Consider the following 18,987-nt stretch of genomic DNA (forward strand, 5'->3'; position numbering starts at 1 on the left):
TTGAGCACCATTCTTGGGGCTGAAAGTTCCCATCTCCACAGGCAGCCAGACATGCAGCCTTGAGGATTTTGACTTAGTTTTAAGGTTAGGGCTAAGGTTAGAGTCAGCTAGTGTTAGGGTTAGGTTTAAAGTTGGGGTGAAGTTTAGGGTTAGGGGTTGGGTGTAATTTGGTGTTAGGTTTAGGCCCAAGGGTAAGGTTAGGTTAATTTTTTGTCCTGGAAGAATTACAATTACAGAGACATACTTGGGGCTGAAAATTTCCATGGACACAGGGCCATAGACACATTTCTGGGAGTTAGGATTAGAGTCAAGATTAGGGTTAGCGATAGGGCTAAGACTAAGATCAGGTTGAGGCTTAAAGTTAGTTTTAGGGTTAGGTTTAAGGTTCTGGTTAAGGTCAGCACTTAGTCTAGGGCCAGGATCTAGGGCTTTAGGGTTAGAGTTAAGGTTACTGCTCTTGTTAGCATTGGGCCAGGTGAACTTTAGGGTTGTGGTCCTGTTGAGGGTCAGGACAATTTCTTGCCCTGGTACAGTTTGAGATTGAATGACATTCTTGTAACTGGAAGAGCCCACCCACACGCACCCCCAGACACGCTTCCGGAGGTCAGAGAGTTAGAATTAGGGTTAGGGTTAGACTTAGGTGTAGGTTTAGGGTTAGGTTGAGAATTGGGGTAGGGTTAGGGTTATGGCTAGGGTCAGGGCAAGCATTAGGGATAGGGTTAGGGTTTGGTTTAGGGCTTGGGAAAGGTTTAGGTTTTAGGTTAGTGCTAGGGTTAGTAATTAGTAATTAGTGTTCTTTGTTAGTGTGAATGTTAGCTTTAAAGTTAGGGCTAAGGGGATGGCTAGGGCTAATGTCAAAGTCAGGTCTAGTTAGGATTAGGAGTAGGGTTATTTTTAAATTAGAGGATTATTGTTCAATTTATGACTAGGATTATTCATTCATTCATTCAATCGTATTTAATGAGTGCTTACTGTGTGCAGAGCACTATACTAAGCACTTGGAAAGAACAATTCGGCAACAGAGACAATTCCTACCCGACAACAAGCTCACAGTCTAGAAGGGGGAGACAGACAACAAAACAAAGCAAGTAGACAGGCAACACTACCATCAAAATAGATGAGTAGAACAATAGATAAATGCACATAATGAATAAAATATATACGTAGAAATATATTCAAGTGCTGTGGGGAGGAGAAAGGCATAGAGCAGAGGGAGGGAGTAGGGGCAATGGGGAGGGGAGGAGGAGCAGAGAGCTGATTAGGGTTAGAGTAAGGGCAAAGCCTAGGCCTAAAGTCTAGGGTTATGGTCAATGTTGCGGTTAGGTTCTGGAATAAGGTCTGGGTCAGGGGGTATGGCTAGGGTTGGGATTAGGGTTAAAATTGAGGTTACGACTAGGGTTGGAGCTAAATTTCGGGGTTTGGTTTAGGGTTAGCAGTGGGGCTAGGGCTAATTTGAAGGGAAGGGTTAGACTTAGGGTTAAGGTGAATGTAAAGCGTTAAGGCTCAGTATATGGGTAGGGGTCATGTTAGAGATATCTTGCCACATGTCCAGTCTGTGATTTTGGTCAAATCACTTAACTTCTCTATGCCTCAATTATCTCATCTGTAATAAGGGGATCAATACAGTGATCCTTATGTTAGACATTGTGTCCAACCTGATGCCCTTGAATCAAATTCAGCATTTCAGCCAGTGCTTGGCCCAAAGTAAACGCTTAACAAATGTCATGGTTTTTTTTTTATCATTATTATGATGTTGAAAAGATAAGGTTAGGGTTAGTGGGAGGCTTAAGGCTAGGCCTAGACCTAGGGTTAGGGTGAGAGTTACCTTTAAGGTTAAGGTTCTGTATAGGATAATGTCAGGGCTAGAGGTAGGGTTAGGTTTAGGTTTAGGGGCAGAGTTCGGGTTGGGATTATAGTTAGGATTGGGTTTAAGTTTATGGTTAGGGCCAGGATCAGGTTAGATCTATGCTGCAAGGATACAAGGATAGGCTTATGTTTGGATTTAGAGTGGGGTTAAGGTTAGGGTTAGGGTTATGCTTTGTGGGAGAGTTATGGTTAATTGTAGACTTGAGGCTAGGCCTAGGGCTAGGGTTATGGTTAGGTTTAGGGCTAAGCCTAGGGCCAAGATCGGGTGAAGAGATTGGGTTAGGCTTGGGATTTAGTTTATGGTGAGGGTCCAGGGTTGGTGCTACGGTTAGTTGTAGACTGTAGATTAAGGGTCAGGCTAGAATATGGCTAGGGTTAGGGCTAGGCCTAGGGCTTGGCTAGGGTTATGTATAAGGTTAGGGTTAGGGATAGGGTTAGGGTAAGGAGTTGGCCTAGGGCTAGGTCTTGGGGTAGGGTTTGGTTTTTGGGTCCGGTTGAGGTTTAGTGTTCTAGTTAGTGTAAACTCTAGGGCTAGGGTTAAGATTAGTTTGGGGTTAGGGTTGGGATTAGAATTGGGGTTAGTTATAAGAGCAAGGACTACAGCTAGGGCTAGAGTTAGGGTTAGGATTATGGCTAGGTTTAGGGTGATGGTTAGGATTTGTGTTATGGGTATGATGAGTATTAGGTCTAGGGCCAATCTAGGGTTAGGGCTAGGGCTAAGAGTTATATTAGGATTAGGGTTAGCTTTAGGGCTAAATTTAGGGTTAGGGTTAAGGACGGAGCTACAGTTAGGGTTGGGTGAGGGTTAATGTAAAATTTACTACTAGGCCTAGTGCTAATTTCAGAATTAAGATTAGGGCCAGGCCTCGAAATAGGATTAGGAATGGGGTTAGGTTTCCAGATAAATTTAGGGTTTGGGTTTAGATTTTGGTTAGGCTACCGTTAAGGGCTTGGGCTGAGTGGTGGGGTTAGGGCTAGGAAGAGGGTTATGTTTGAGGTTACAGTTAGGGATTGGACCAAGTTTAGGCTTAATGCCATGGTTAGTGTTGGGGCTAGGCTTACAGTTAGGGTTACTGCTTAGGGTTAGAATTTGACTCAGGGGGAGGATTAATGTTGCCATTAGGGTTTGGTGACAGTTAGAATTAAGGCAATTTGTAGCCCTGGCATAGTTTGGGGGGCTGGAAGAGATCACACACATGGACCCCCACCCCCCTCCCACTGTGCCACATGTTGGGGAGTTATTATGCCTCGGTTTTCTAACCTAAGTTGCTTTAACTCTAACCCTAGGGTGAGGGTTAGGGTTCAAGTCAGTTTTATTGCTAAGTTTAGGATTAGTTTTTTTAATAATACTCGGGTCAAGGTTTGCGTTAGGGTAGGGCTAGGCCGAAGGGTATTGTTAGGTACAGGTTTTAGGGTTAGGGTTAGGCTGAGGCTAGGTCTAGGGCTAGGCTAATAGTATATGTTAGGGTTATGGTGAGGTGTAGGGTTAGTATTAGTGATACAGTTAGGGTTAAGGACCAGGTTTTAGGGTTCAGGTTTGGGTTAGAAATAGGTTTAAGAATAGATTAGGGTTATAGATTGGGTTAAGGCCAAGGGAAAAGGTAGGTTTAGGATTATGGTGAGGTTTAGGGTTTAGGGTTAGTGCTAGGTGTATAGTATTAGGGCTAAGGTAAGTGTTAGGTCTAGTGTTTGGTTTAGCACAGTTTGTTGCCCTTGAGAGAGTTGCTGTATGAAAAGCATTTCAGGGCTGGAAGAGACCACTCACACAGCCTCCAGACAGGCTTCTGTAACCCCTGTGGAACTTAGCAGCAGGGTGCGGATTAGAGTTAGGGATAGGTTTAAGGTGAGGGGTAGAGTTAGGGTTGGGTTTAGGGTAAGGGCCAGGATTAGGGTTAGGAATAGGATTAGGTTCATTATTCATTATAATAATAATAATGATAACATTTCCTAAGCAGTTACTATGTAAATCCACCCTCAGGCATACCCAGACGCACTTCAGGAACGCAAAGAGTTAGGGCTAGGGTTATGGTTAGGGCTAGGGATAGGAATAGGGTTAGGGTTATGACTAGGGTCACAACAAGCATTATGGATAGTGTTAGGGTTCTGTTTAGGGCTAGGGCAAAATTTAGGTTTAAGGTTAGGGCTACGGTTGGTAATTAGAGTTTGTTGTTAGAGTTTGTTGTTAGCTTTAGTGTTAGGGCTAAGGGGATGGCTAGAGCTAAGGTCAAAGTCAAGTCTAATTAAGGTTAGGATTAGGGTTATAGTTATGGTTAAGATTAAGGTTATTGGTCAATTTATGACTAGGATTAGAGCTGATTAGGGTTAGGGTTTGAGTTTGGGCAAAACCTAGGCCTATTTCTAAGGTTACAGTCAGTGTTGCGATTAGGTTTTGGAATAAGGTTTAGGGTTAGGGGTTATTGCTAGAGCGATTATCAGGGTTAAGATTGGGGCTACGACTAGGGTTGGAGCTAAATTTCAGGGTTTGGTTTAGGGTTAGCAGAAGGGATAGGGCTAATTTGAAGGGAAGAGTTAAGCTCAGGGTTAAGGTTAGTGTAAAGGGTTAAGGCTCAGTGTAAGAGTAGGATTTGTGTTAGTGCTATCTTGCCACATGTCCACTCTGTGATTTTGGTCAAATCACTTAACTTCTCCGTGCCTCAATTACCTCTTTGTAATATGGGGATAAAGACAGTGATCCCTATGTGAGACATTGACTCTGTCCAACCTGATGCCCTTGTATCTACTCCAGTGCTTCGAACATGGCTTGGCCCAGAGTAAGGGCTTAACAAATGCCACAGTTTTTAATCATTATACTTATGATGTTAGGGTTAGGGGAAGGCTTAAGGCTAGGCTTGGGGCTAGGGTTAGGGTGAGAGCTACCATTAGGGTTAAGGTTCGGTAAAGGATAATGTTAGAGCTAGAATTAGGGTTAGATTTAGGTTTAGGGTCAGGGTTTGGATTGGGATTATGTTTAGGATTGGGTTTAGGTTTGGGTTTATGGTTAGGGCCAGGAGCAGGACCTAGGCAGCAAGGATTCAGGGATAGGCTCATGTTTGGATTTAGAGTGGGGTTAAGTTTAGGGTTCGTGTTAGGGATTGGGTCGGTGTTATGATCAGTTTTAGACTTGAGGCTGAGCCTAAAGCTAGGGTTCTGATTAGGTTTACGGCTAAGCCTAGGGCTAAGATTAGGTGCAGGGATAGTGTTAGGCTTGGAGTTCAGGTTATGGTGAGGGTCCAGGGTTGGTGTTATGGTTAGTTGTCAACTGAAGGTTAAGGGTAGGGCTAGGGTATGGCAAGGATTTAGGCTAGGCCTAGGGCTTGGCTAAGGTGAGGTATAGGGTTTGGGTTTGGGTTAGGGTTAGTGTCAGGAGTCAGGCTAGGGCTAGGTTTTGTGGTAGGATTTGGTTTTTGGATTAGGTTGAGGTTTAGTGTTATGGTTAGTGTTAACTCTAGGGCTAGGGTTAAGATTAGTTTTTGATTAGAGTTGGGGCTAGAATTAGGGTTAGTTGTAAGAGCTAGGACTATATCTAGGGCTAGAGGTAGGGTTAGGGTTATGGCCAGGTTTAGGGTGATGGTTAGGATTTGTGTTAGGGGTATGATTAGTATTATGTCTAGGGCCAATCTAGGGTTAGGGCTAGGGCTAAGAATAGGATTAGGGTTAGGATAAGGGTTAGGCTTCGCACTAGGGTTGTATTTAGGGTTAGGGTTACGTTTGGAACTAGAGTTAGGGTTGGGTGAGGGTTACCATTAGATTTGGTATCCAAGGACTAGGCCTTGGAATAGAGTTAGGGATGGGTTAGGTTTCAGGGTAGGCTGTTTTAGGGCTTGGGTATGGTTAGGCTAAGGGTTTAGGGCTCAGGCTGAGGATTAACTTTACCTTTATGGTTTGTGTTAAGGTTAGGGTTAGGGTAAATTGGGTTAGGGTTAGAGTTCGGGTGAGGGTTAAAGTTAGGGTGAGGGCAAGGGCTCGGGCTAGGCCCAGGGCTAGGTTCATGGTGAAGTTTAGGGTTAAAGTTAGGATTAGCATTAGGGTTCGGGCTAAGCCTAGGGTTAATGATAACCTAGTGCTGGGTTGTGCAGGCCAATACAGGAAAGAGAAGGGTTCGGGGTCAATACAGGAAGACAAAGGCTGGGGGGTAAAACTGGAATGAGAATGGTCCGGGGCCAGGCCTGGAAGGCAAAGCTTCGGGGGGCAAAATTGGAACAAGAAGTGTTCGAGGACAGGCCTGGAAGGCCAAGGCCTTGGGGCCAAAACTGGAACAAGAAGTGTTCGGGGCTAGGCTTGCAAGGCAAAGACTAGGGGACCAAAACAGGAACGAGAAGGATTCGGGGCCAGGCCTGGAAGTCCAAAACTGGAATGAGCAGGATTTGGGGCCAGGCCTGGGAGGCAAAGGCTGAGGGGGGGGGCAAAACTGGAAGGAGAAGGGATCTGGGTCAGTCCTGGAAAGCAAAGGCTGGGGGAGCAAAACTAGAATGAGAAGGATTCGGGGCTGGGCCTGGAAATGAAAGGCTGGGGGAGGGCGGCAGAGGGGAGGTGGGACACAAATCTGTAACAAGAAAGGTTCGGGCCAGGCCTGGAAGGCAAAGGCTGGGGGTGTAAAACCAGAATGAGAAGGGTTCAGGCCAGGCCTGGAAGGTAAAGGCTGGGGGACCAAAACTGGAACGAGAAGGGTTTGGGGCCAGGTCTTGAAGGCAAATGCTTGGGGGCCATGCCTGGAAGGTAAAGGCTTTGGGGGCAAAACAGGAATAAGAAGGGTTCGGCCAGGCCTGGAAAGCAAAGGCAATGGGGCCAAAACTGGAACGAGAAGGGATCTGGGGCAGGCCTGAAAAAGAAATGTTGGGGAATCAAAACTGGAAAGAGAAGAATTCGGAGCCAGGCCTGGAAGGCAAAGGTTGGGTGGGCAAAACTGGAGAGAGAAGGGTTCGGAGCCAGGCCTGGAAGGCAAAGTCTGGTAGGCTAAAACTGGAAAGAGAAGGGTTCTGGGCCAGGCCTGGAAGACAAAGTCAGGGGGTGCAAAACTGGATGGAGAAGGATTCGGGCCAGGCCCTGGAAGGCAATGGCTGGGAGGCCAGTCCTGGAAGGCATAGGATGGGGGGCCACACCTGGAAGGCAAAGCCTAGGGGACCAAAACTGGAACGAGAAGGGTTCGGGGCCAGACCTCCAAGGCAAAGGCTAAGGGGCCAGGTCTGCAAGACAAAGACTTGGGGGCCAGAATGGGAACGAGAAGGGCTCGGGGCCAGGCCAGGAAGGCAAAGGACTGGGTGTGAAAACTCGAAAGAGAAGGGTACAGGGTGAGTCCTTGAAGTCAAAGGCTGGGGGGCCAAAACTGGAAAGAGAAGAGTTTGTTGCCAGGACTGGAAGACAAAGGCTGGGGGGTAAAACTGGAATGAGAATGGTCCGGGGCCAGGCCTGGAAGGCAAAGGCTGGGGGGGCAAAATGGGAATAAGAGTTCGGGGCCAAGACTGGAAGGCAAAGGCTGGGGGGCCAAAACTGGAATGAGAAGGATTCAGGACCAGGCCAGGAAGGCAAAGGCTGGGCGGCAAAACTGTAACGAGAAGTGTTTGGGGCCAGTCCTGGAAGGCAAGGGCTGGGAGGCCAAAATTGGAACAAGAAGGGTTCAAGGCCAGTCCTGGAAGGGAAAGGCTGGGGGACCAAAACTGGAACAAGAAGGGTTCGGGGGGCAGGCCAGGAAGGCAGAGGCTGGGGGACCAAACCTGCATTGAGAAGGGTTCGGGGCCAGGCCTGGGAGGCAAAGACTGGGTGGCCAGCCTGAAATGAGAAGGGTTCATGGCTAGGCTTGGAAGGCAAACACTTCTGGTTCCATTTTGGCCCCCCAGCCTTTGCTTTCCCGGCCTGTCCCTGAAACCATCTCATTCCATGCCCGGTCCCCCAGCCTTTGCCTTCCAGGCCTGGCCCTGAACCCTTCCCGTTCCAGTTTTGGCCCCCCAGTCTTTGCCTTCCAGGCCTGGCCCTGAACCCTTCTCATTCCAGTTTTGCCCCCCCAGCCTTTTCCTGCCAGGCCTGGCCCCCAATCCTTTGCCTACCAGGCATGGCCCAGTATGCTTCTGGTTTCAGTTTTGGCTCCCTAGCCTTTGCCTTCCAGTCCTGGGCCCCTAGCCCTTCTAGTTCCACACCTGGCCCCCCAGGTTTTGCCTTCCAGGCCTGACCCAGAACGCTTCTCATTCCAATTTTGGCACCCCAGCCTTTGCTTTCCAGGCCTGGCTCCGAACACTTCTAGTTCTAGTTTGGCACCCCAGGCTTTGCCTTCCAGTGATGGCCCCCAGCCTTTGCCTTCCAGTCCTGGTCCCCTAGCAAAGGACTTCCAGGCCTGGCCCCGAACCCTTTTCGTTCCAGTTTTGGCCCCCCAGCCTTGGCCTTCCAGGCCTGGCCCCTAACCCTTCTCTTTCCAGGACTGGCCCCCGAGCCTTTTCCTTCCAAGTTTGGCCCCGAACCCTTCTCGTTTCAGTTTTGGCCCACTAGCCTTTGTCTTCCAAGCCTGGCCCTGAACCCTTCTAGTTCCAGCTTTGGCCCCCCAGCCTTTGCCTTCCAGGCCTGGCTCCGAATCCTTCTAGTTCCTGTTTTGGCCCCGAGCCTCTACCTTCCAGGCCTGGCCCAGAACCCTTCTCGTCCCAGATTTGCCTCTCCAGCCTTTGCCTTCCAGGCCTTTCCCCGACACCTTCTCTTTCCTGTTTGGGGCCCCCCAGCCTTTGACTTCCTGGCCTGGACCCGAACCATTCTTGTTCCAGTTTTCAGCCCATGCCTTTGCCTTCCAGGCCTGGCCCTGAACCATTCTCTTTCCAGTTTTGGCCCCCCCCAGACTTTGCTTTCCAGACCTGGCCCTGAAACATTCTCTTATCAAAATGTCACCCCCCAGTCTTTGCCTCCCAGGCCTGGCCCCAAACCCTTCTAATTCCAGGTTTGGCCCAGCAACCTTTGCCTTCCAGACCTGGCCCCGAACCCCTCTCTTTTCAGTTTTGGCTCCCCCAGCCTTTGTTTTCCAGGCCTGGCCCCAAACACTTCTAGTTCCTGTTTTGGCCCCCGAGGCTTTACTTTCCAGGCCTGGCCCAGAACCCTTCTTGTTCCAGATTTGCCTCTCCAGCCTTTTCCTTCTAGGCCTTTCCCCGAACTCTTCTCTTTTCCGTTTGGGCCCCCCAGTCTTTGACTTCCTGGTCCGGCTCCAAACCCTTCTCTTTCCAGTTTTGGCCCCGCAGACTTTGCCTTCCAGGCCTGGCCCCCTAGCCTTTGCCTTCCAGGCCTGGACCTGAACCCTTCTCGTTCTAGTTTTGGACACCCAGCCTTTGCTTTCCAGGCATGGACCTGTATCCTTCTCTTTCCAGTTTCGGCCCTCCAACCTTTGCCTTCCTGGCCTGGCCCAGAACCCTTCTCATTCCAGCTTTGCCACCCCCACCACCCGGCTCCCCAACTCTGGTGTTGCCTTTCAGGCCTGGCCCCCCCAACCCTTATCTTTGCTGTTTTGGCACCCCAGACTTTGCCTTTCAGGCCTGGACTCAAACATGTCTCATTCCAGTTTTGGCACCCCAGGCTTTACCTTCCAAGTCTGGCCCAGAACCCTTCTCTTTCCAGGTCTGTCCCCTGAGGCTTTGCCTTCTAGGCCTGGCCCGATCCCTTCTCGTTCCAGTTTTGACCCCTTAGCCTTTGCCTTCTAGGCCTGGCCTGATCCCTTCTTGTTCCAGTTTTGACCCCTTAGCCTTTGTCTTCTAGGCCTGGCCCAATCCCTTCTCGTTCCAGTTTTGACCCCTTAGCCTATGCTTTCCCGGCCATGCCCCCCAGCCTTTGCCTTGCAGGCCTGGGCCCAAACTCTTCTCGTTCCAGTTTTGCACCCCCATGGCTTTGCCTTCCAGGTATGCCCCCATATCCTTCTCTTTCCAATTTTGAGACTTTTGAGAGGGCAGTTTCAGTGGAGTGGAGGGGACAGAAGCCAGATTGGAGGGGGTCCAGGAGAGAGTTGGAGTTGAGGAATTCAAGGTAGCGAGTGTAGATGACTCATTCTAGGAGTTTGGAAAGGAAGGGTAGGAGGGAGATGGGACGATAATTGGAAGGGGAGTGGGGTCAAGGGAGGGTTTTTTTAGGATGGGGGAGACATGGGAAAGTTTGAAGGAAGAAGAAGCCGTTAGATGTGTGGGGTGAAAGAGAGAGCAGAGTCACATCTAGATTGTAAGATTCTTTGGGTCAGGGATCTTGGGTACTATGTCCCGCTGACACCTCAAACTAGACATGTTAAAATAAAACTCTCTATCTTCCCACTCAAACCCTGCCCTGGCACCTGATTTTTTTTTGTGGTATTTCTTATTAAGTGCTTACTACAATGATAATTATTATTATGGTACTTGTAAAGCACTTACTATGTGCCAAGCACTGTTCTAAGTGCTGGGGTAAATACAAGTTAGTCGGGTTGGGCACAGTCCCTGTCCCACATAGGGTTCCCAGTTCCTAATCCCCATTTTACAGGTGAGGTTACTGAGGCCCAGAGAAGTGAAGTGCCTTGCCCAAGGCCACACAGCAGACATGTGGCAGAGCCAGGATTAGAACCCATGACCTTCTGACTCCCAGGCCCATGCTCTACCCACGAAGTCATACTGTTTCTCACTGATGCCCAACGAAGTAAGGTGATTTGCCCAAGGTCACATGGTTGATACGTGGCAGAGCCAGGTCCTTCTGACTCCCAACCCTGTACTCTATCCACTAGGCCACACTGCTTCTCTTTCCCATCATTTTAGACAATTCCAATATTAATCACATTAATATGGAACCTGTATGCTAAACAGGAGGCTACAATAAGTACAGAATATAGAGAAACAGATTGGTTTCCCATTAGTAAGGGTGTAAGACAAGGATGTATCTTATCACCTTATCTCTTCATCCTTTATACCAAATACACAATGAGAGAAGCCAGATTGGATGAAGAGGATTGGGGAGTAAAGACTGGAGGCAGGAATATAAACAACCTTCGTTATGCTGATGATATTACCTGACTAGCAGAAAGTGAAGAAGATTTGAAGGACTCATTATTAAAACTTAAGGAACAGGGCAAAAAGATGGGTCTCCATTTGAATGTCAAGAAAACAAAGATCATGACAACTGGAAGTTTTAACACATTTGTAGTAGATAGAGAAGAGATTGAAATAGTTGACAATTTTTCTCTCCTGGGATTGATAATCAATAATAAAGGAACTAGTAGGCAAGAAGCTTGCCAAAGATTAATGTTAAGAAGACTTGCTATGAAAAGCAAGTGAGCTGTTAATGTGTAAACTCAGGCTAAAACTTAGAAAGATCAATCATGTCTTAGAGCTGCCCAAATATGACCTGGCAAATATTCCCCCTGTAATTAAGGATAATGTAAAAAGTAGATTTGAGGCACTTTATCTCACAGTCAAGGAACCAGAGAAAATGTAGATGGAGATTAAAACAGTCATCAAAGAAAGCAACACTGAATCACAAAAGGTCAGGAAGCCGAAAAAGCCAAAATGGAAGTTGAACATAACTCTGGAAGCATCCACAAAAAGGAAGGAAGCAAAAATCACAGGACAAAAGAACCTGGTTAAAGAACTGAGCCAAGAATTCCAGCACCCTGCCAAGAAGGACAAACAGGAATATCATAACATATGTAAAGAAATGGAAGTCAATAACAATTTGAGCAAACAAGATCACTATTTCAGAAGATTAAGGAAATTAAGGGAACATTTCAACCCTGGATTGGCTTTGTCAAAAGCAAAGATGGACTGATAATAAATGACGCCAGTGGAATCAAATAGAGTTGGAAAGAATACACACAGGAACTATACCAGCAAGACAGCAATATACAAGAAGTATGTGAAGTTACTTTTGAATTAGAGCCATTCATCATTGAAAGTGAAGTTAGATCAACTTTACACTGTCAATTCTATGGTGTTTCCAGTGACAGTGTATGGCCAAAAAGCAGGACAATGAAAAAACAGGATGGAAAGAGCATGGATTCTTTTGAAATGTGTTGGAGAAGGCTTTGCAAATACTATGCACTGCCTGGAAAACAAACAAATGGATTTTAGAGCAAATTAAGCCAAAAGTGGTCTTTGGACGGCCAAATGACTTGACTTAGATTAGCACATTTTGGGCACATCATCAGGAGGACTATTTCTCTGGAGAAGACACTAATGCTAGGAAAAGTCCAGGGAAAACATAGAAGAGGCAGATCAGCAACTAGATGGGTAGAGAACAAAACAACCATAACGGAAGAACCTTTAGAAAGGTTACAGATTATAGCAGAAGACAGGACATTCTGGAGAAAATATATTCCTAGAATTACTATGAATTGGAAATGACTCGATGGCACTAGATAATAAGAATAATAATAATACAGAATACCACTTTTTTTCCTATCTCACAAACCTGAATCCTTGGAGTTGTCTTGGATTTAATCAATCAATCATATTCATAGAACATTTACTGTGTGCAAAGCACTGCACTCAGCACTTGGGAGAGTCCAATATAAGAAAGTTAGTAGACAATGTTCCCTGTCCACAAGGACCTAACAGTCTGGAGGGGGTAGACAGACCTTAATATAAAGAAATGAACTATGGATAAGAACATAAGTGTTATGGGGCTGATGGGGTGATTAAGGGTACAAAAGGAGTGCAAGGGCAATGCAGAAGGGAAACAGATTAGAGGAAATGAGGGCTTAGTGGGGGAGAGCCTCTTGAAAGAGATGTCCTTTTCTTAAGGTTTTTAAGGCTGGGAAAGTGATGTTCTTCCAGCTATGAAATATGAGGGATTTCCAGGCTAGAGGTAGGACATGGGTGAGGGGTTGGTGGCAAGATAGATGAGATCGAGGTAAAGTTGGCATTAGAGGAGCCAAGTGAGCAGGCTGGGATGTTGTAGGAAATCAGTGAGGTAAAATGGGGAGTGGGGCAAGGTGATTGAGTGCTATAAACCCAATAGAAGGAGTTTCTGTTTGAAGCAGAGGTGGATGGGCAATCACTGGAGTTTCTTTAGGAGTGGGGAGACATGGACTGAATGGTTTTGTAGAAAAATGATCTGGGCAATATAGTGAAATATGGACTGGAGTCGGTGGAGACAGCAGGCAGGAAGGTCAGGAACGAGGCTGAAGCAGTAATTAAGGCAGAATAGGATGTGTTTGGTTTAACATGGTAGTTGGGTGGGTAGGACAAGGCAGATATTAGCGATTGTGTGGGGGTTGAGCTGACAGGATTTGGTGACAGCCCAAATATGTGGGTTGACTGAGAGGGATGAGTCAAGGATAATGCCAAGGTTAAGCACTTCTGAGACAGGGAGGATGGTGGTGTTGTCAACAATGATGGGAAAGTCAGTGGGGAGAACAGGATGTGGATGGAAAGAAAATTAGTTCTGTTTTGGACATGTTAAGTTTGAGGTGTTGGTGGGATATCCAAGTAGAGATGTCCTCAAGGCAGGAGAAAATACCAGACTACAGAGGAGAAAGATCAAGACTGGAGATGTAGATTAGGGAATCATCCACAAGAAGATGGTAGTTACAGCCACAGGAGCAAATGAGTTCTCCAAGAGAGTGGGTGTAGATGGAGAATCAAAGGGGACTCAAAACTGAACTTATTCCCACAGTTGGTAGGGGAAGGCAGGGGAGGAGCCTGAGAAAGAGACTGAGAATGAGCAACCAGAGATAGGAGGAGAACCAGGAGAGGACAGTGCCAGTGAAGCCAAGGTTGAATAATGCTTCCAGGAAAGAGGGGTGTTCCATAGTGTTGAGAGTAGCTGAGAGGTCGAGGAGGATTTGGATAGGGGACAGGCCATTAGATTTGGCAAGAAGATGGTTGATGGCGACCTCTGAAGAGGGCAGCTTGGATGAAGTAAAGTTGGCAGGAGCCAGATTGGTGGGGATCAAGGAGAGAATTGGGGGAGAGTTAGTGGAGGTAGCAGGAGTAGACAACTCGCTCAAGGAGTTTGGAGAGAAATGGTAAGAGGGAGATAATTGGAGTGAGTGCTCTGCTCTCAGTAAATGTTTCATAAATATTATTACTCCTATCAATCACATTTATTGAGCACTTAGTGCAGAACACTGTACTACATACTTGTGAGAGTACAAGAGAGCTGATAAACATGTTTCCTGCCTACAGTGACCTGGCAAACTGGTGGGGGTGACAGACATTATTGTAAAATAATTATAGATATGTACATAAGCGCTCTGGGCCTAAGAGTGAGGTGAATATCAAGTGCTGAAAGGACACAGCAGTGATGACGAAGTATTAATACACACAATCAAATATCATAAAAAACAGGGCATTGAGCACCATTCCAAGCTGGAGGTCTAGAAAGCTGATATGGAGTTCAACCTAATACATGGTTCTGAGACCTGGACCACTGATATTAGCTTCTTGAGCAGTTTCCCCAGTGTCCTCTCAACCATACCTAACATCAGAGGGCAGGACAAGATTATCAACAATGTGGTACTACCATCTCAACTCCCCATCTCAGTGTGGATACCTCCTAAATCTACCTCTCCAACCCCGACTTCTTTCCTTGTCTACAAACTCACATTTCCTCTCTACTCACATCCCTTGTAACTTCAAATTGAACATTTCTACAACAGACGTCCTCGTCATCCCACACAAAACTTCTTTTCCCCTTGACTTTCCCATCACTGTAAACAATGCTACCATTCTACCAGTTTCATATGCCCATAATCTTGCCATTATCCTTGACTCATCTTTCTAATTCAACACACATAGCCAATCTGTTGCCGAATCCTGTAGGTTCTACCCTCACAACATCGCTAGAATCTCCCCCTTCCTCACAATCTATATACTGAGACTGTGAGCCCCATGTGGGACGGTGACTGTAACCAACATGATTAACTTCTCTTTACCCCAGTGCTTGATGCATAGTAAGTACTTAACAAATCCTATAATTATTATAGTTATTATTCACCAAACTGTCATCTCTCTGATCCAAGTACCTGTAGTCTATCAAGCTCTTACTACGGCATTCTGCACAAAATAAACGCTCAATAAATACCACTGAATAACTACTGCATCAGCCTCCTTGCTGACCACCCTGCCTCCTGCCTCTCCCAACAGCAATACTTACTTCATTCTGCTGCCCAGGTCATTTTCAGAGGAATCGTTCAGTCCACATCTCTCCACTCTTCAAAACTTTCAGTGGTTGCCCATCCACATCCGCATCAAACAAACTCCTTACCATTGCTTTAGAGCACTTGCCACCGACCTCTCACGTCCTGCATCTGGCCTGGAAATATGAGAGGAAATATTTTTAGGATGTGGTGAAACACAGCCTTAGGCCATACTGCATCTGAACTGAAAATCAGGAGACAAATGCAGCAGACAAATTTGATTCACTGGAACTGAGATAGGAGCAGCTTATTTTGAGCAAAGGCTTTGAGACAATTGCAAGACGAAGGCCAAAGTGAAAATAGCGTGATGTACTGCAAACAACAGACATAACCACTCTCCAAAGGCCACTCTTTGAATATGCATGGTATGGTTGGGACTCTTGGTCCCATATGGGCCTTTTCCAGCCACTCGCACACTCGTGTCCCAAGAGGAGATCATTTGCCTGCTGTCAAATTCTAACTCCTCCACCTGTACCAGTGGTAGCCAGGTCACAGATGGTCACCAGAATGACTCAGGCCAGAGCTCGCCCAACCCTCCCATGGAAGCAGTGTGGCCTACTGGAAAAAGCACAGGCCTGGGAACCGGGGGACTTGGGTTTTAATCCTGGCTCTGCCACTTGCCTGCTGGGTGACTTGGGGCAAGTCCTCTAACTTATCTGCATCTAGGATTCATTCATTCATTCATTCAATCATATTTATTGAGCACTTACTGTGTATGGAGCAATGTTCTATGCATTTGGGAAAGCACAATACAACAATAAACAAGCACATTTCCTTCCTACAATGAGTTTACAGTCTGGTGGTGGGGCATAGACAGATATTAATATAAATAATATGTAAATAAGTGCTGTGGGGCTGGGAAGGGGGAAGAACAAAGGGAGCAAGTCATGGTGATGCAAAAGGGAGTGGGAGAAGAGGACAGTGGAGTTTAGTCAGGGAAGGCCTCGCGAAAGAGATGAGCCTTTAGTATAAGGCTTTGAAGGGGGGGAAGAGTAACTGTATGTCAGATGAATGGCCAGAGCAATAGGAGGAGAACCAGGAGAGGACAGTGTCAGTGAGGCTGAGGTTGGATAATGTTTCCAGGAGAAGGGGGTAGTCGATTGTGTGTCCAAGGCAGCTAAGAGGTAGAGGAGGATTAGGATGGAGTAGAGGTTGTTGGATTTGGCAAAAAAGAGATCATTGGTGACCTTTGAGAGAGCAGTTTCTGTAGAGTGAAGGGGATGGAATCCAGATTGGAGGGGGTCAAGGAGAGAATTAGAGAAGAGGGAATAGAGACAGTGGGTGGAGGCAACTTACTCAAGGAGGTTGGAAAGGAATGGTAGAAGGGAGACTGAGTCCTCCCTTTCCCTCTGCTCCTCCTCCCCTCCCCATTGCCCCTACTCCCTCTCTCTGCTCTTCCCCCTTCACCTCCCCACAGCACTTGTATTTATTTGTACATATTTATTGCTCTATTCATTTATGAATGATTATGCATTTATCTATGGTTCTATTTATCTATTTTGATGGTAATGATACCCATCTACTTGTTTTGTTTTCATTCAATAGTATTTATTGAGCACTTACTATGTGCAGAGCACTGTACTAAGCGCTTGGAATGTACAATTTGGCAACAGATAGAGACAATACCTGCCCAATGACGGGCTCACAGTCTAATCGGGGGAGACAGATAGATGGCAGACCAAAACAGAACGAAACGAAAACAAGACAACATTATAACGATAAATGGAATCAAGGGGATGTATATCTCATTAACAAAATAAATAGGGTAATAAAAAACTTATACAAATGAGCACAGTGCTGAGGGGAGGCGAAGGGAGGACAGAGAGGATTTTTGTTTCATGCAGAGGTTGATAGGCAACCACTGGAGGTTTTTAAGGAGGGGAGTGACATGCCCAGAGCATTTCTGTAGGAAGATGATCCGGGCAGCGGAGTGAAGAATAGACTGGAGTGGGGAGAGACAGGGGGAAGGGAGATCAGACAGAAGGCTGACACAATAATTCAGCCAGGATATTATGAGAGCCTGTACCAGCATGATAGCTGTTTGGACAGAGAGGAAAGGGTGGATCTTGGCGATGTTGTAAAGGTGAGACCGGCAGGCGTTCGTGACGGATTGGATGTGTTGGGTGAATGAGAGAGCAGAGTCAAGGATGACACCAAGGTTGCGGGCTTGTGAGACGGGAAGGATGGTCATGCCGTCCATAGTGACGGGGAAGTCAGGGAGAGGACAGGGTTTGGGAGGGAAGAAAAGGAGATCAGTTTTGGACATGTTGAGTTTTAGGTGGTGGGCAGACACCCCGGGGAAGACATCCCGGAGGCAGGATACAAGCCTGAAGGGAGGGGGAGAGAACAGGGGAGGAGATGTAGACTTGGGTGTCATATGCATAGAGATGATAGTAGAAGCCGTGGGAGCGAATGAGTTCACCAAAGGAGTGAATATAGATGGAGAACAGAAGAGGGCCAAGAACTGACCCTTGAGTAACCCCTACAGTTAGTGGATGGGAGGGGAAGGAGGAGCCCGCGAAGGAGACCGAGAATGAACGGCCAGAAAGATAAAGAGGAGAACCAGGAGAGGATGGAGTCCGTGAAGCCAAGATGAGATAAGGTGTGGAGAAGGGGATGGTTGACAGTGTGAAAGGCAGCTGAGCAGTCGAGGAGGATTAGGATAGAGTAGGAGTCATTGGATTTGGCAAGAAGGAGGTGATCGGCGACCTCTGAGAGGGCAGTTTCAGTGGAGTGGAGGGGATGGAAGCCAGATTGGAGGGGGTCCAGGAGAGAGTTGGAGTTGAGGAATTCAAGGCAGCGAGTGTTGATGACTCGTTCTAGGAGTTTGGAAAGGAAGGGTAGGAGGGAGATAGGACGATAACTGGAAGGGGAAGTGGAGTTGAGAGAGGGTTTTTTAGGATGGGGAGACATGGGCACGTTTGAAGGCAGAAGGGAAGAAGCCTTTGGAGAGTGAGTGGTTAAAGATAGAAGTTAAGGAGGGGAGGAAGGAAAGGGCGATAGTTTTTATAAGGTGAGCGGGAATGGAGTCCGAAGCACAGGTATGAGGAGGGAGGGCGTTGCAGGCCAGAGGCAAGACGTGGGCACGAAGTCAGAGGTGATATAGGCAGGATCGTGGAACAGTGAGAAGGTTAGTATTAGAGAAGCAAAGTCTGCAGGCTGCAGGCACCCTCCCTCCAGGTTCGTATCTCCTCCTGCCTTCAGGACATCTCCACCTGAATGTCTGGCTGCCACTTGAAACTCAACACATCAAAGATTGAGCTCCTTATCTTCTCTCCCAAACCCTGTCCTCTCCCTGACTTTCCCGTCACTGTGGATGGCACTACCATCCTTCCCGTCTCACAAGCCCGCAACCTTGGTGTCACCCTTGACTCTGCTCTCTCATTCACCCCACACATCCAATCCGTCACCCAAACTTGCCAGGCTCACCTTCACAACATCGCCAAGATCTGCCCTTTCCATCCAAACCGCTACCTGGGTACAATCTCTCATCATATCCCGACTGGATTACTGCATCAGCCTTCTTTCTGATCTCCCAACCTCCTGTCTCTCCCCGCTCCAGTTTATACTTCACTCTGCTGCCGAGATTACCTTTCTACAGAAACATTCTGGGCATGTCACCCACCTCCTCAAAAATCTCCAGTGGTTGCCTATCAATCTTCGCATGAAGCCATAACTCCTCAATATTGGCTTCAAAGCTCTCCATCACCTTTCCCCCTCCAACCTCACCTCCCTTCTCTCCTCCTACAGCCCAGCCTGCACACTCCGCTCCTGTCGCTAACCTCCTCACTGTGCCTCGTTCTCACCTGTCCCACCATCGATCCCTGGCCCACGACCTACCTCTGGCCTGGAATGCCCTCCCTCCTCACATCCGCCAAATTAGCTCTCTTCCCCCTTCAAAGCCCTACTGAAAGCTCATCTCCTCCAGGAGGCCTTCCCAGATTGAGCCCCTCCCCCCTTTTCCTCTGCTCCTCCTCCCCATCACCCCTACTCCTTCTGCTCTAACC

The 18,987-nt window shown here is 47.3% G+C and overlaps 1 long non-coding RNA gene across 1 annotated transcript in view; it reads right to left on the reverse strand.

Annotated features, from left to right (window-relative positions):
• Positions 1–15,066: 15,066 nt before the first annotated feature.
• The window catches only part of LOC114808988, a 122,297-nt gene continuing 118,376 nt past the window's right edge, over positions 15,067–18,987 (reverse strand). Inside the window, exon 4 of the long non-coding RNA XR_003756740.1 lies at positions 15,067–15,096. This is a non-coding gene — a long non-coding RNA (uncharacterized LOC114808988). The remainder of the gene's footprint in view (positions 15,097–18,987) is intronic.

The sequence above is a fragment of the Ornithorhynchus anatinus genome, unplaced genomic scaffold (assembly GCF_004115215.2).
Source record: "Ornithorhynchus anatinus isolate Pmale09 unplaced genomic scaffold, mOrnAna1.pri.v4 scaffold_82_arrow_ctg1, whole genome shotgun sequence".
NCBI classification, from domain to species: Eukaryota; Metazoa; Chordata; class Mammalia; order Monotremata; family Ornithorhynchidae; genus Ornithorhynchus; species Ornithorhynchus anatinus.